Genomic DNA, 15,000 nt, shown 5'->3' with positions numbered 1-15,000 from the left:
AGAAATGAATTTCTATCACCTAGCGAGTGCTAGGCCACAACTCTACCGACTCGGCCAACGAAGAGCTAGGCGGTGATTAGAGAAATCCCTTTGTCTTCAATCAGTCCTCTCTGAGATCGGAGTTTATGAAACGTTTCGTATATAAGAGAAAGTGATGAAAGATGATGTAACTGAATTGGAGAGAGTTCTCCTGTGTAATACTTTCATTTATCTCCCAATGATACAGTTGCTGTGAAATATATAAATTTGTGACATCATCATGTTGTTGATTTCACCTTTAACAATGTTAGTTGAGGCATGTGTAAAGCCAGTACACTTTAATATTCCTCTTTCTTGAGCGTTAAGCCAAACAGAATCCATAAGGAGAGAAAACTAGGATAAAGGTATGCATAAGTATGTGTGTATATATATATATATATATATATATATATATATATATATATATATATATATATATATACACACACACAATATATATATGTATATATATATATATATATATATATATATATATATATATATATATATATATATATATATATGTATATATATATATATATATATATATATATATATATATATATATATATATATATATATATATATATATATATATAGTATATGCATATATTTCTAACGATCTTTTTTTTCTTCGTTAACGATATATGAGATTATTTTACATCAGAATAATGAGGGTCGAGAAAGGTAATCGATATTATAGGAAAAGGAAAATTACGAATTTACATACTATTTCCTCTCTTGTCTTATGCTCTTGTTCAAAGAGTGTAGCTACCAAAGGGTCAAACAACCAGTTGTGGTCACAAAGTATTTGTTGCTGCAAGCCCCTTAGTCACGTGACCTGTCACCGTCTTGTCTAGACAAATAATGCCACTCTATGTCTGCGCCTCCTGCTGTGCCTTCCCTTCTGTGTAGTTAATTCCAGAGGAAGTTATTCTTATAACTTTAGTTTGAATGATCAGATGAAGTAACGAGCAAAGAAATTAGTCAGCTAAAGACAGGTGCCACTGGATTCATGTTACCAACAGTGTACGAAAACGAAGACATGGTTTAGTTAAGTGTTCTGATACACAGCAGCAAAATTAGAAATTGCGAGTGGTATTAGTGTTCTTATAAATAATCTGATTAGTCAACAACTGCAATTGCTAAAGCTGTAACAAAAAATGTCCGTTGTAAATTATGGTACAAGATTTATCAAAGATAAGAGAAAGCATCATCAGTAGAGAGCTGCATTTGGTAGAGAGGGGAAAAAGTTCGTGATGGAGAAAGTTAAGCTCGATGCTGCGCAAGAGATTCATAGTTTAATGCTCATGTGCAGATACGAACTTTCACTATTCATGTTAGGAATGTGAGAAGTGTTGTCTGGATGCAGAAAGTAGAAATGATTGTGCAAAGTATACTACAGCATACGAAGCAGGTTGCTATAGTTATGAAGCATAGTTAGCGTGTGCGTGTGTGTCTGTTTTTATTTTTTTACTGACGGTATAATCTCCTTGGCCGATATCCTTTTGACAGACAAGTGTCCACAGATCGTGATTAGCTTCAATACTATCAGCTGTAGATATTTAACTCAACTAAAATAATACACTATAGAGAAAGGAACAGTTTCATAATTGAAACTAGTTCTCTCCCTCCCCTCTCTCTCCGACTATCTCTCTCTCTCTCTCTCTCTCTCTCTCTCTCTCTCTCTCTCTCTCTCTCTCTCTCTCTCTCTCTCCTACAAGCTGTAAGTTGCTATGTATTGCTGATCTTTCGCTTATCCCAGTTACATAAAAGCAGCATTCACTTACAGTTATTCTCATGGTAAAGCTATCTTTCACAACACATTCTATCTTAATATCTTAAAACTACAGCCTTTGTCTCCGACTCTCTGTGCTTTCTGTTTTTTCGCACATTTACTTTGAGAAACTTATTTCTCTTTATTAAGTGAGAATATCCCGCGTGTTTCTTTTAGGCTCTTCTCTGTTTCCTGAAGATCCACGTCCTTCCGAATCATTATTCCTTTAGCTTTTAAACAATGCAAGTTTCGCTTCATTCATTATTTACTGAGCTCCCTTTCATGCACATTCTGTGCCCACATTCAGAGAATGTGAATTTAGAATTTGTTACTGAATACTTATTCAAAACTGTTACGAAACAAAGTGAAGATAATGCAGTTTCTTTCTTCCCCCGATCAGATAGTCACTTGTGAACTTTCTCTCCTACTCAGGCGTAACACTTCTCAATGTTCCCATAGAGTCTATGAATAATGCATTCCCCCGGAATAACGCGTTTCCTGAAAAATTATTGCCATAACATTTCATACTTTTGGAGTGATGACATGAAATTTAATTAACACAGAAAGGGAAGGCAATACATTAGACTTAATTAGTTTCGATGTCCCGGAAAACACTGAAGTTTTAACGTAGTTTTTAGATATTTTTCGCAAATATTTGCAAGAGAATCAGCAAATGATTCTAATCAGAAAATATTTTACTCTGCTGTGAAAAGCATCGAGGGAACCTAATATGAGATAAGTCAATAAAGGATAAAACGAACAACCAGTATTATTGTAACGATGCATTCATACCATAATTATCTATTGTACCTAATAAACAAAACTTATTTCCTGTTTTTCTCAAAAGGGCGAGTGCATGAAATTAAACGGTCGCTAATATAACTGAAACCATGCATTTTACACACACTCACACTCACACACACACACACACACACACACACACACACACACAATATATATATATATATATATATATATATATATATATATATATATATATATATATATATATATATATATATATATTTATTGTTTTTCCGTGGTTTTAGTTTGAAATATGCTCTGTGAGACAGGTAGCAACGATTTAAGGTAATTTAGCCCTGTAATTCTGACTTCGTGGGTCCAAGAAAACATAAAAAAAGAGAAAACAAAGGAGAATTTCATATGAGCATAGGGCTCTTGTTACTGAAGGAAATATTACGTAAAACACGTGGGCAAATTTAAAGGAGTGTATTTACATAAATGATATCAGTACGGGAAAGAGGAACTCAAGTAGATTACTATCCTGAAGGGGATTCCTACGGGATTGAATGAAACTGGGGGATTCCAGACACAGTCCGAGAAGCTTCCACGAAATAGGGTCCCTCTGAAATGAGAGATATGCACATTATAAGCCAGTAATGAAAATAGACAAAAGAATAATGAAAAGCTGCACTGAGGGTGCCAAAGGAGTAATAAAGAATTAATACTGCCGATGCAAGAGGCGCATGGACATTAGACAAGGGTGATTTCTGGCTTTCTCTTTAAGCAAATATTACGAGACAAAAGCGTGACTGAAATGGGGCTCTTCCAGGGCACTTTACCTTAGCAGATTTTCCGAGGGCGCGTAGAAGGCGGTCCGTGGATGACTTGTGATTTCCAAGGGCGAGTTTCTTCCACGTGGTGAGATGCAAGGGCTTCCGTAAAGGGGCAAGGCGATGGGGACTCCTCAAAACTCCAAGCAATGGCGTGTGGGCTCGAGGCAGGCCAACGGTGGAGCGAACACTTGGAATACAGTCGAAGGGCACGAGGAAAAGTATACTTTGGAAAGGGCCACGTGGGTAGGGTGCAAGGGCATCGATGGGACCAGGTGTTGAGGGCGTCTTCACTCCATATCTTCCAGCCCGCGTGTGTCTCGAGACCTCGTGGTTGTTTGCTTTTATCCCCTCCTATGGGGCAGGGGGTGCGTCCAACACAGGAGTTTTGACTCATTGCACCTGCTGCCCGCAGGGGAGGCTTTGCCTGTAAGAAAAACGCCCAAGACAGATTACTTTTGCCTCGAAGGAAAGTTCTGTTTTAAAAAGGGAGTGCCTTAATCTTTTAAACCCTTGTATTTCTGACCGTGCTAAATCGATAGACAGATGGTCTATCGATCACGCTGGCAGTAAATGAAACACAACAAAAAGAGGGGCGCCAACATGCTAGCAAATTCTTGCTAATCATAATAATATATATATATATATATATATATATATATATATATATATATATATATATATATATATATATATATAGAGAGAGAGAGAGAGAGAGAGAGAGAGAGAGAGAGAGAGAGAGAGAGAGAGAGAGAGGCAGGGGTGCATCCAACAAAGGGGTTTTGACTCATTGCACCTGCTGCCCGCAGGGGGGAGGCTTTGCCTGTAAGAAAACGCCCAAGACAGATTACTTTTACCTTGAAGGAAAGTTCTGTTTTAAAAAGGGAGTGCCTTAATCTTTTAAACCCTTGTATTTCTGACCGTGCTAAATCGATAAACAGATGGTCTATCGATCGGCCGGCTGGCAGTAAATGAAACACAACAAAGAGGGGGGGGGGGCGCCAACATGCTAGCGAATTCTTGCTAATCATAATAATATATATATATATATATATATATATATATATATATATAGAGAGAGAGAGAGAGAGAGAGAGAGAGGCAGGGGGTGCATCCAACACAGGGGTTTTGACTCATTGCACCTGCTGCCCGCAGGGGAGGCTTTGCCTGTAAGAAAAACGCCCAAGACAGATTACTTTTGCCTCGAAGGAAAGTTCTGTTTTAAAAAGGGAGTGCCTTAATCTTTTAAACCCTTGTATTTCTGACCGTGCTAAATCGATAGACAGATGGTCTATCGATCGGCCGGCTGGCAGTAAATGAAACACAACAAAGAGGGGGCGCCAACATGCTAGCGAATTCTTGCTAATAATAATAATATATATATATATATATATATATATATATATATATATATATATATATATATAGAGAGAGAGAGAAAGACTTTACAGACCTTACAGTTCGTTCGGATTGCCCCAAGAGAGAGAGAGAGAGAGAGAGAGAGAGAGAGAGAGAGAGAGAGAGAGAGAGAGAGAGAGAGAGAGAGACACCTTACAGACCTTACAGTTCGTTCAGGTTGAAGAGGAGAGAGAGAGAGAGAGGAGAGAGAGAGAGAGAGAGAGAGACCCTACACCTTACAGACGTTCAGGTTGCCCCAGGTCCTCAGTGAGAGAGAGAGAGAGAGAGAGAGAGAGAGAGAGAGAGAGAGAGAGAGACCCTACACCTTACAGACCTTACAGTTCGAGAGAGAGGAGAGAGAGAGAGAGAGAGAGAGACCCTACACCTTACAGACCTTACAATTCGTTCGGGTTGCCCCAGGTTCCTCAGTGTGAAGAGAGAGAGAGAGAGAGAGAGAGAGAGAGAGAGAGAGAGAGAGAGAGAGAGAGAGAGCAAAAATAGACTTTATGTGGAATAAAAACGTGTATGAAAATCCTTTCTTTATTTGCTCAATGAGTGACTTTGAGGATGGAGGTAGCAGTGCTTGCCGTATTGAGTTTGGTTAACTATATTTTCTCCGTCGATTCCCAATCACGGAAAGCATCTATGGGTGTTATCCCACCCATTATTATTATTATTATTATTATTATTATTATTATTATTATTATTATTATTATTATTATTATTATTATTATATGAATTTAACTTGGGAATGGGCTCAATATCCCGCTACAAACGAGAGAGAGAGAGAGAGAGAGAGAGAGAGAGAGAGAGAGAGAGAGAGAGAGAGAGAGAGGTGCGCGGGGATCACCAATCATTCATGGAAATATTACGTGCTGATAGCCCTATATCGTGCATGGGGGAGACACGAATCCTTGTATGAATATATTTCCACGCACAGAAACGTGGAGATGAAAGCAGGCACCCGCTAATGCAATCGCATGCATATGGTAATGCATTAATGCATAAGGAAAGCCGAGACGTGGAGAATTTGAGAAGCGCAGTGTTGCGAATAATTCAATCTGGGGCTCAGTCAAATCACAGGTGGAATCTTCTGATCTGCAAACGTTTAATCGAGGAGCAAATTCATTCTTGCTCTCTGCTGACGTCTCCTGGTTTCAGGAGATTTGGTTTCTATTGTCTATTCCCTCATTATTATTTATTTGTCACCTTTTCATATAACTTGTAGGCTTATTTCCTTTTGGAGCCCTCTTGGGTATATGGTCTGTTGACTCTGTCCACAAAAGTTTCCAGCCGAAGATTTAAAGAACGAAAAGAAAGGCGAATGGACCTGAAGACGTGCTGATTTGCTATGGAATAAGTTAAATCGTGAATGAAAATAATAAAAAATAAAATAAAAGATATATAAGGAAAATAATAGTTTTCTTTGAGTAATTACAAACATTAATTAAACATGGTGTTAAATTATTTCTATAAATTTCCTATTTAACATGTGAGCAATAAAACAAAAGCGAAATCGTTAACTTAAAAGCAGTAGAAATTGATGATTGCAAGTTCGTTATCTTCAACGTCTAATGAACGAGGTCTTTCAGCTATGGCATTTCCGTGGCATTTGTGGTACAAGAAATAAGTATCAATCAAAAAATGAAAAAATCAATCCAGTTTTTCTGAAGGCAGAAAAAGTTTTTTTTAAGAGTGCATTTTATATATTCTCAAGGAACTTTTTATAATAAAACTGAAAAAATCGGAACACAAGCTTCATTCACGAAAAGCAGGAATGATTACGTACCCAAGTCAAGTCAAGTCAAGTCCAGAATCTTGCAACATCACCAAAAGGTCAGAAACTGACGCTTTATGAAAACTATTTACGTGAGCGCATTTATAATTTTGTTAAAAGTTTTTACAGAGCTGATGATATTTTTCTAAAAGATGTACGTTCCGAATTTCCCCCTTTTACCAGATAGATTTTGTTAGATATTCATTATTCAAATAAATAAAGTAATATTTTGCCTAATAATGGTAGGGTAAATTTGAAAACTATAGGGTAAATTTGAAAACTATACCACATGTGATTAATAAACATATTTTCTCTTTTTATAAAAGAATGGGACATCGTGACATGAGAGATGCGTTGCTTAAATAACGATATTTTCAAGTAAACCATCTTTATTTAACAGCAACAACGACGAAACATAAGGATTACCTATATGAATACTGTTCAGAAAAGAGGAAAATAATCAGGCGATCATAATCAAACACAGGGTTAAGTTAAAATCTTAGAAATATTACAATGCAAAATACAACTGAGCATCATCGAACCAGGAATAACGTAGAGAAAATAAGAATTTAAAGTAATTATTATAATAATAATCATCAAAAGAACATAACTAACTGTTGGGTCAAATTAAAGTTTCAGCAATACTGAAATAAAGAAGCAACTGGACAAACTCGAGCACATAATGACGTAGAGAGAATATGAATTTAAAATAATATCATATATCATCAAAACTTTTCTGAGCTTTGAATGAAACCCAGCGAAGAAGTATATCAAACAGCGGAGTTAATATACGTAATGGATCCCATTAATCTTACGCCACTCATCCATGAGTTTTTCTGACAGATTTCATAAATCACTGGCATTTCTTGGAAACTTATGTGACCGAAGCAAAGGAATGCATTTTAATATGCCATTCTTTCGCGTGGACGCAAAGAATCTCATTCGTAAATCATGAATTCATTATTCTAAAGGGTTTATACTGCAATGCAGGCTGGGGATATTCTCCACTACAAAATCACAGTTCCTACACTTTACTTCATTATGCTAACGTGCGGGGAATGGCTGGTGACACTGACACAGATAATAAACAATGGAAATTTTCATTCACTTTTTTGTTCCACTATTTCATAGACTAATGTACGGAAACTACTTCAGTGGAAAATGAAGAGACAATCATTACTGTAATCAGAAGTAATAAAAATATTTAAAAGAATTAAACAATCTTTGAACTGTTGCTTAGGAATTCCTTATTGCATCGAAGTTTCGTTCAACTCCCGACATTATAAAATCCTCCTCTGAGAGAAAATAACTAATAGACATTGTCGCTCCATATGTAATTTGTTACCAAAGAAACCATCTAGTAAGTTTGAAATTAGAAACATAATACTGACTTTCGACCAACATTGCTCAATCAGGAACCATCTAACGGGATGTGAAATAACATTCTGGAGTCATATCCTATTCTCGGGTTACACGTCAGCACTCACATCCTACTTTAAATGTGAACTGTTTAGCATCCTTCCCTCTATGTCTAGTTGCGTTCATCTTCCTCACTGACTCCAGTTAAGCTGCTAGCGATAAACGTCGCAGCGTAACGAAAGGGTGCGAACGATTAACTTAAAATTCCGTCACTGCCTGTTGCACTGAAATCCATTTAGGGAAATGAGTACATAATACATACATACATACATACATATATATATATATATATATATATATATATATATATATATATATATATATATATATATATATATATATATATATATATATATAATGTGTGTGTGTTTAGTACTAACCCTCGGGGATCAAATGTTCCTGAGTGGCTAATTTCACAAATTCCCTGTATTTCACATATTTACTGTAAAACTATATATAGGCCTATATATATACATACATACATACATACATACATACATACATACATACATACATACATACATACATGCATGCATACATAAAAAAGGGGAAAAGGTGGATATTTGTTGAGATATAATTAAAAAAATAGCATAGTTAACAAAACATTTTAGGTAAATACGCTAAGTAGAAGCATTATTTTGTTAAAAACGTTATTATTATTATTATTATTATTATTATTATTATTATTATTATTATTATTATTATTATTATTATTATTATTATTATTATTATTATTATTATCAAACATATATTTTATATTTAAGATAGTAGGAAGGCTATTTTAATAATAAGGAAATATCTTTCAAGCGAACGGTAACATCACATGAAAAGCTCAAAGATGTCTTGAAAGGGTAAGGAGACACAGGTATTTCGAATCTTTTAACGTGAAACTCTGGCATGGCAGATACGATTTTTTCCACCTGTTTTTATCACCAAAGCCATTAAATTTTCTTGATATCTCAGGGACTTCTAGACAAAAGAAAAATACAAAAGTACCTTTTTTCTAAACCAGTCGACGGGGGAGACAAAAGATGAAACTGAATAATGAAAAACTTTGATCTAACCAACAATTGTGAAAGGAAAATATGGCGAGCAATGCAAAACTCAATCAAAAACGATTGCATGCGTGTGTCTTTGTCAAAAGATTTAAGAAACTGAAGTGAGTTAGCGAAGACTTAATTGGATCCACTTAATTTTTTTTTTGTTACTGACCAAAGAAGCTGACTCCTTTTCTGTTTGGTGAGCGAATATTGGAAATTCTATTTCTTCCAGTTCTGGAGACACCAAGAAGCTTTCACCAGTTTCGTATGAATGTGACATGCATGTTTTTTTTTTTTATTTCTCAGTTACACAGTTTCAGTACTGTTTAAAAAGATTAATCGTACACAAACAGAACCACTTGTGTGTGTGTGTATATATATATATATATATATATATATATATATATATATATATATATATATATATATATATATATATATATATTTCATATAATTATATAGGATGCCCTCAACATAACATCAAACACTCTATACACATCAACTTCATGAAATGCTTGCATGTACTCTCTTAATTCTTGGTTAACCAAGTCATTCATTTCACAGGATCTCTTCATTCTTTATATCCTTTTTTAAAAGATTTCATATTTTTTTAGTTCTAATAATACTGATTTTAGCACTCTTTCCCTGTAGTTTATATTCTCTCCAAATAACAATACTACCTCGAAATGATGATGCACCTCAAATACCAATGGTATCTGAATGTTTTCCCCTTGTCACGCTATGGAAGCCAGTAAATACTTCACAGTTGGTTCATCTTGAAATTAAGAACCATTATTCCAGTACAAGCGAGTTGGTTTAATATTCTCTTCATGATTTTTTATTTATTTATTTATTTTTTATCCCTAGGAAGCTCTTGCTCTATTCAAAATGACTTTCATAGACTCTGCTACCCTCTGCCTCGTGTGTTCCGTAACTCGCTTCTTCTCTCACAGTAGCGTCATGCATTACATGAACTCCCAAATATATACTAAAATAAAATAACTCCATCCATTCTTTTATAACCAAAGTAAACCTATTAAAATTCATTGCTCCTTACATGTTCTATAAAAACTCTTACTGAAGTTTAGAAATATCATAGAGGATTAATTATTAATGATAAAGGTTACAAATGTACTGTAGTTTCACAATACTGGGGATAAAATCTTAAATTCTCGTCCAATGGAGTCACTTAACTCATACATACTATATTCCTAGTATGGAAATGTGTACACTGCAGAAGAAATGCTTTATTGTTTCATAAATAACTACTAACCTAAAAAGGTTGAGGTACACATGAGAGCCGTTTCTTAAAACCCATTTTACTGTTATATGTGATTACTTTATTTCTTGAAACCTTGCTCGCCAAACCCTCCCAGTAACATCGGTCTTCACAAACCAATTTTTTTTTTTTTTTACTGATAAGGATATAATACAAAAATAGATTTACTTTAAGTCTTGAGTTGAAACTACATCTTCCTACAACTGTCATCGCCCTCAACTAACAGTGCTCTACTTCTTCAGGACGACCGTCATCTTCACTAATCTCTCTCCCAACCAAGAGACGTTAGAAGCAGAGATGTTTTCCCAATCCAGCATGCTTGCGAAGCCATCAACCAGAATTAGTGCATCGTCTGAGCTACTGCTGCTGCTGCTGCTGCTGCTGCTGTCTGCATACGAAACAGTTCGAAGCGCCGACGGATGTTGCTGGCCGGAAAAAGGTAGTGGAATGTGTGCACTTCCCGATAACAAGAATCAGAGGTATTACACAATTTATAACTAGTGGTACTCAGCAACTTTAATATAATGAGTTTGTTTAAATATAAGTGATATTTAAAGTCTCTCTCTCTCTCTCTCTCTCTCTCTCTCTCTCTCTCTCTCTCTCTCTCTCTCTATATCTCTCTATATATATATATATATATATATATATATATATATATATATATATATATATATATATATATATATATAGTATTATATATATATATACATATATACACACACACACACACATACGCTATATATAAGATATGTGTGTGCGTGTATGTGTATACGAAGGAAGACCAAATTATCCAAATTGGACTGATGAGATCCCGATGATGTTCACAACCTCTCGTTCCATCTTCTTTAAAGCAAACATTATCAAACAAAGGAAACACACATACATACATACACACATATATCAATACAATATATATATATATATATATATACATATATATATATATATATATATATATATATATATATATATATATATATATATATATATATATATATATATATATATATATATATATATATATATATATATATATAATGTCTTAAAATATGGAAGAAATAACGAAATGAACAGACACAAAATCGACTTAAAACCCAGAAGAAAAAACAAATATGAATATAAAAATAAAAAATAAAAATGGAAATACTAAAAGAAACAAAAACATTAAAAATGAAATTGATAAAAATAAAAGAGAGTGTGAATAAGAATTAAATAAATAAGATATTACTTTAAAGAACATTTAAATAGTTTTATTGAAAATCTAAAAAATGAAAATAAATTTAAAAATAAGAAAAATAAAAATCGGAGGAAAATTAAAATAAATACAATAAAAATGTCAATTAAAATAAAATTCTCGCTTTCCAAGCATTAGTCATACATAGCATGCACTGTCTACATGATATTCATGATAATTGAGTTACTGTCGAATGCTATGAATAACTGTTCATAAAATTTTGAAGATGTCTGCATCTACCGTTTTCTAGCATTCGATATTTTACCTCGGTAACCTTATATATTTAGAGTAAGCATTAGAATTCCAAGAAAGTATGAAATGAATAATTTTATCTTAACAAAAAAATAAAACTGCCAGGTATAAGAATACTAAAACATGAAGTGGAGTTGGTCTGTATGTTTTGTGACACTTCATCAAATCAAGTGACGCAAGTTAGGGGCCATCATGAAGACTCGTCCTTTTAGAAGGGACGACAAGCACCTTACAAAAAGGAGATGATGCGGGAACAGAGAAAACACGTGTTTGCAATGGGTTCTGTGAGACGCGACGGGTATAGAGAAGTTTCACATTTTTCCACAATTGCATTTCAAGCCAAAGGGATTTGTCTTTAGGACTGAAAATAGTGACCAAAACAGTTACGTGAAACCGGAATTTTGTTTTGATGGGCATAATTATCCATCAGGTTTACAACGAATTATGTTATATAAAAAGTGAACTTTACAAGAATGACATCTGGCGTTTCTACGTGGTATGAACTCAAATATAAATTTTTCTGTTTTAATACGAATATGCGGTCTTGCAAAGCAATCCATGTACAAAACACGTAACCCATATGTAAAAGAAGTGAACTTAGCATTACACACAACACACACACACACAGGCACACGTACACACACACACGTGTGTAGATAGATAGATAGATAAATAGGAAGACAGCCAGGAAGTCTGTAATCCTGGTTAAAAATGTAGAATGTTACAAGCCCGGCCAAAGGCTACAGTTACGTACAGCAGGCCAGTGTGAAAAATGCTATACAAACAGAATGATAAAACCATGAAAGAGAACAACGATACTATGTAGAAGTAAAATGAGTAATATCAGAAATGGTATTTTCAGCCAAATATCTTTATATGAGTAATACATTCTAAAACATTCAACACGTACTACCTTTAATCAGCCGTTTCTCAGAGGTTGTCCTGCTGCTCTGGTCCAAAAGGAATGCGAAAATTACGAAATTCCATCAGCACGAAGCTATAATGCATTCTGAGTTATTAATTACGTTGGATTACATTCATTAAAAATTAAGCAGCCGCACGATTCAAGTCCTAGAGTATAATTTCTTTAGTTGGAGAATAATACCTTCTGCGATATGTTCTTTCAAACAAATGGCATTACTTATGATTTCGAGAATTATAATGTAAACTTCAAAGCAGGATACTGTATTAACATCATATTATTAAATATTATTAGTATCATGTATATATATAATTTCCCTTCAAAGAACAGACTCATTAGATTTTACGACGAGAGAGGCGCTGTGGACAGTTGTATCGGCACTTAGAAGAATCTTGAAGGTAAGAGGGTGAGAATAACGATACTTAAAAGGGACGCATAATATATTATACATATATATATATATATATATATATATATATATATATATATATATATATATATATATATATATATATATATATACATACTGTGTATGTTATGCGTCCCTTTTAAGTACTGTTATTCCCACCTTCTTACCTTCAAGATTCTTCTAAGTGCCGATACAGCTGTCCACAGCTCCTCTCTCGTCGTAACATCTAATGAGTCTGTTCTTTGAAGGGAAATTATCTTAAAGTACTGATATCTCCCAGAAAGGCGTATAGTTCTGTAATTTCTTCACTTTAATAATGAATATAACTTATAAAGATCAGTACAAATTTAACATGTTACAGTGGTATAAACGAAATCACTCTTGTGAAATTAGTTCAACTCAGTCTATATGGGGAACACGAAAGCGAGGGGAGACGTACTCTCCCTGATGGATGTTTCTCGAATCTGTTTCTCCTCAGTCCCTCTCCTGGTTCTCGAACCCCTGGATTTCTTGTTATCTGCAATCTCCACCTCCTTCCAGTCCTATTGGAAGAATTTATCTGCAAGGCCTCCCCTTCAAACAGTGGGTGTGATTCACATCTCTCCTTAGAGGACTTGATTGGAAATGGTTTTGGGAGGGGGTGTGAAAGACCCCTCCCTAGAATGTTTGATTGGAGGGTGTTGAAGTACATCACTTTGTCCAGCCCCCAATTTCCTGGAATTTCCATGAAAACGCCTCCTATTGAAGGCAGGGTTATAGAGCTGGCTGATGTTAGCTTTTTGGCGGTGCTGACCCATGACTTGAGTAAGCTAATCGCGAGGCAACAGTTTCCAACTTTTACGATCGGTTTTATGGCTTTGGGCGCGATGTACTCGCTCACTGTTTTGAGTTCGTGGAAGAAGTTTTCACTTCGGTCAGCATATCATTAGTTCACGGCAATAACAACAGCTTGGACGTTATCATTGTTCTCTCTGCCTCTCCCATATTCTCTCTCTCTCTCTCTCTCTCTCTCTCTCTTTTCTCTCTCTAATTTCCTCTCTCTCTCTCTATATATATCTCTATATATATATCTATATATCTCTCTCATTTCTATATTTATATATATATATATATATATAAATATATATATATATATATATATATATATCATATACATATATATATATATACATATATACACATATATATATATATATATATATATATATATATATATATATATATATATATATATATATATATATATATATATATATATATATATATATATATATATATATATTTAACTTCATTCGTAAAACAGGAGAATTTCTTAAAAAACTCCATTCCAACAAAGGTACGCTACGTAATTATATTCCATTCAATTTGAAAAGCCTTTGTGTCTGAAATTTTGTCATTCTCGACGCACTTTGCTTCATTTTTTCTGAATTATTGTAATTATCGCAAAACAATGACGTGGGGAAAAGATAAAATCCCTCTTCTGTATTCCAGTGGAGCTGAATATTCATAAAGTCTATGTGCTGATGAGTGCATTCCCACCGTATTTGAAAGGTAAGAAATCTATGTTGTTTACACCCTTGTAAATATTTGAGCCATAAAACGCAATAAGGATTTACTTTTAAACAGCATCGATTATTTACATTAATGCAGTCAATGTTTTTTTGAGCCTCAAATCGACTGTTTCCCTATTTCACAACAAATGTATTCACAGTACATGGAGTTATAAGTGTCTTATATCCATGCTGAGTTTTCAGTATATTACAGCAAATTCTGCCTTATTCGTGTATTATGAAATAGAATCCATGGAAATCTGAAATGCAACAGGGTTATGTAGTAGCCTTAATCTTGATACAGCGTTTACTACCTTCAAATTAATAGTTACATATCGTATTGAGCATGAA

Source organism: Macrobrachium rosenbergii, chromosome 7, assembly GCF_040412425.1.
Source record: "Macrobrachium rosenbergii isolate ZJJX-2024 chromosome 7, ASM4041242v1, whole genome shotgun sequence".
NCBI classification, from domain to species: domain Eukaryota; kingdom Metazoa; phylum Arthropoda; class Malacostraca; order Decapoda; family Palaemonidae; genus Macrobrachium; species Macrobrachium rosenbergii.
Note: the sequence above shows the minus strand (reverse complement) of the source record.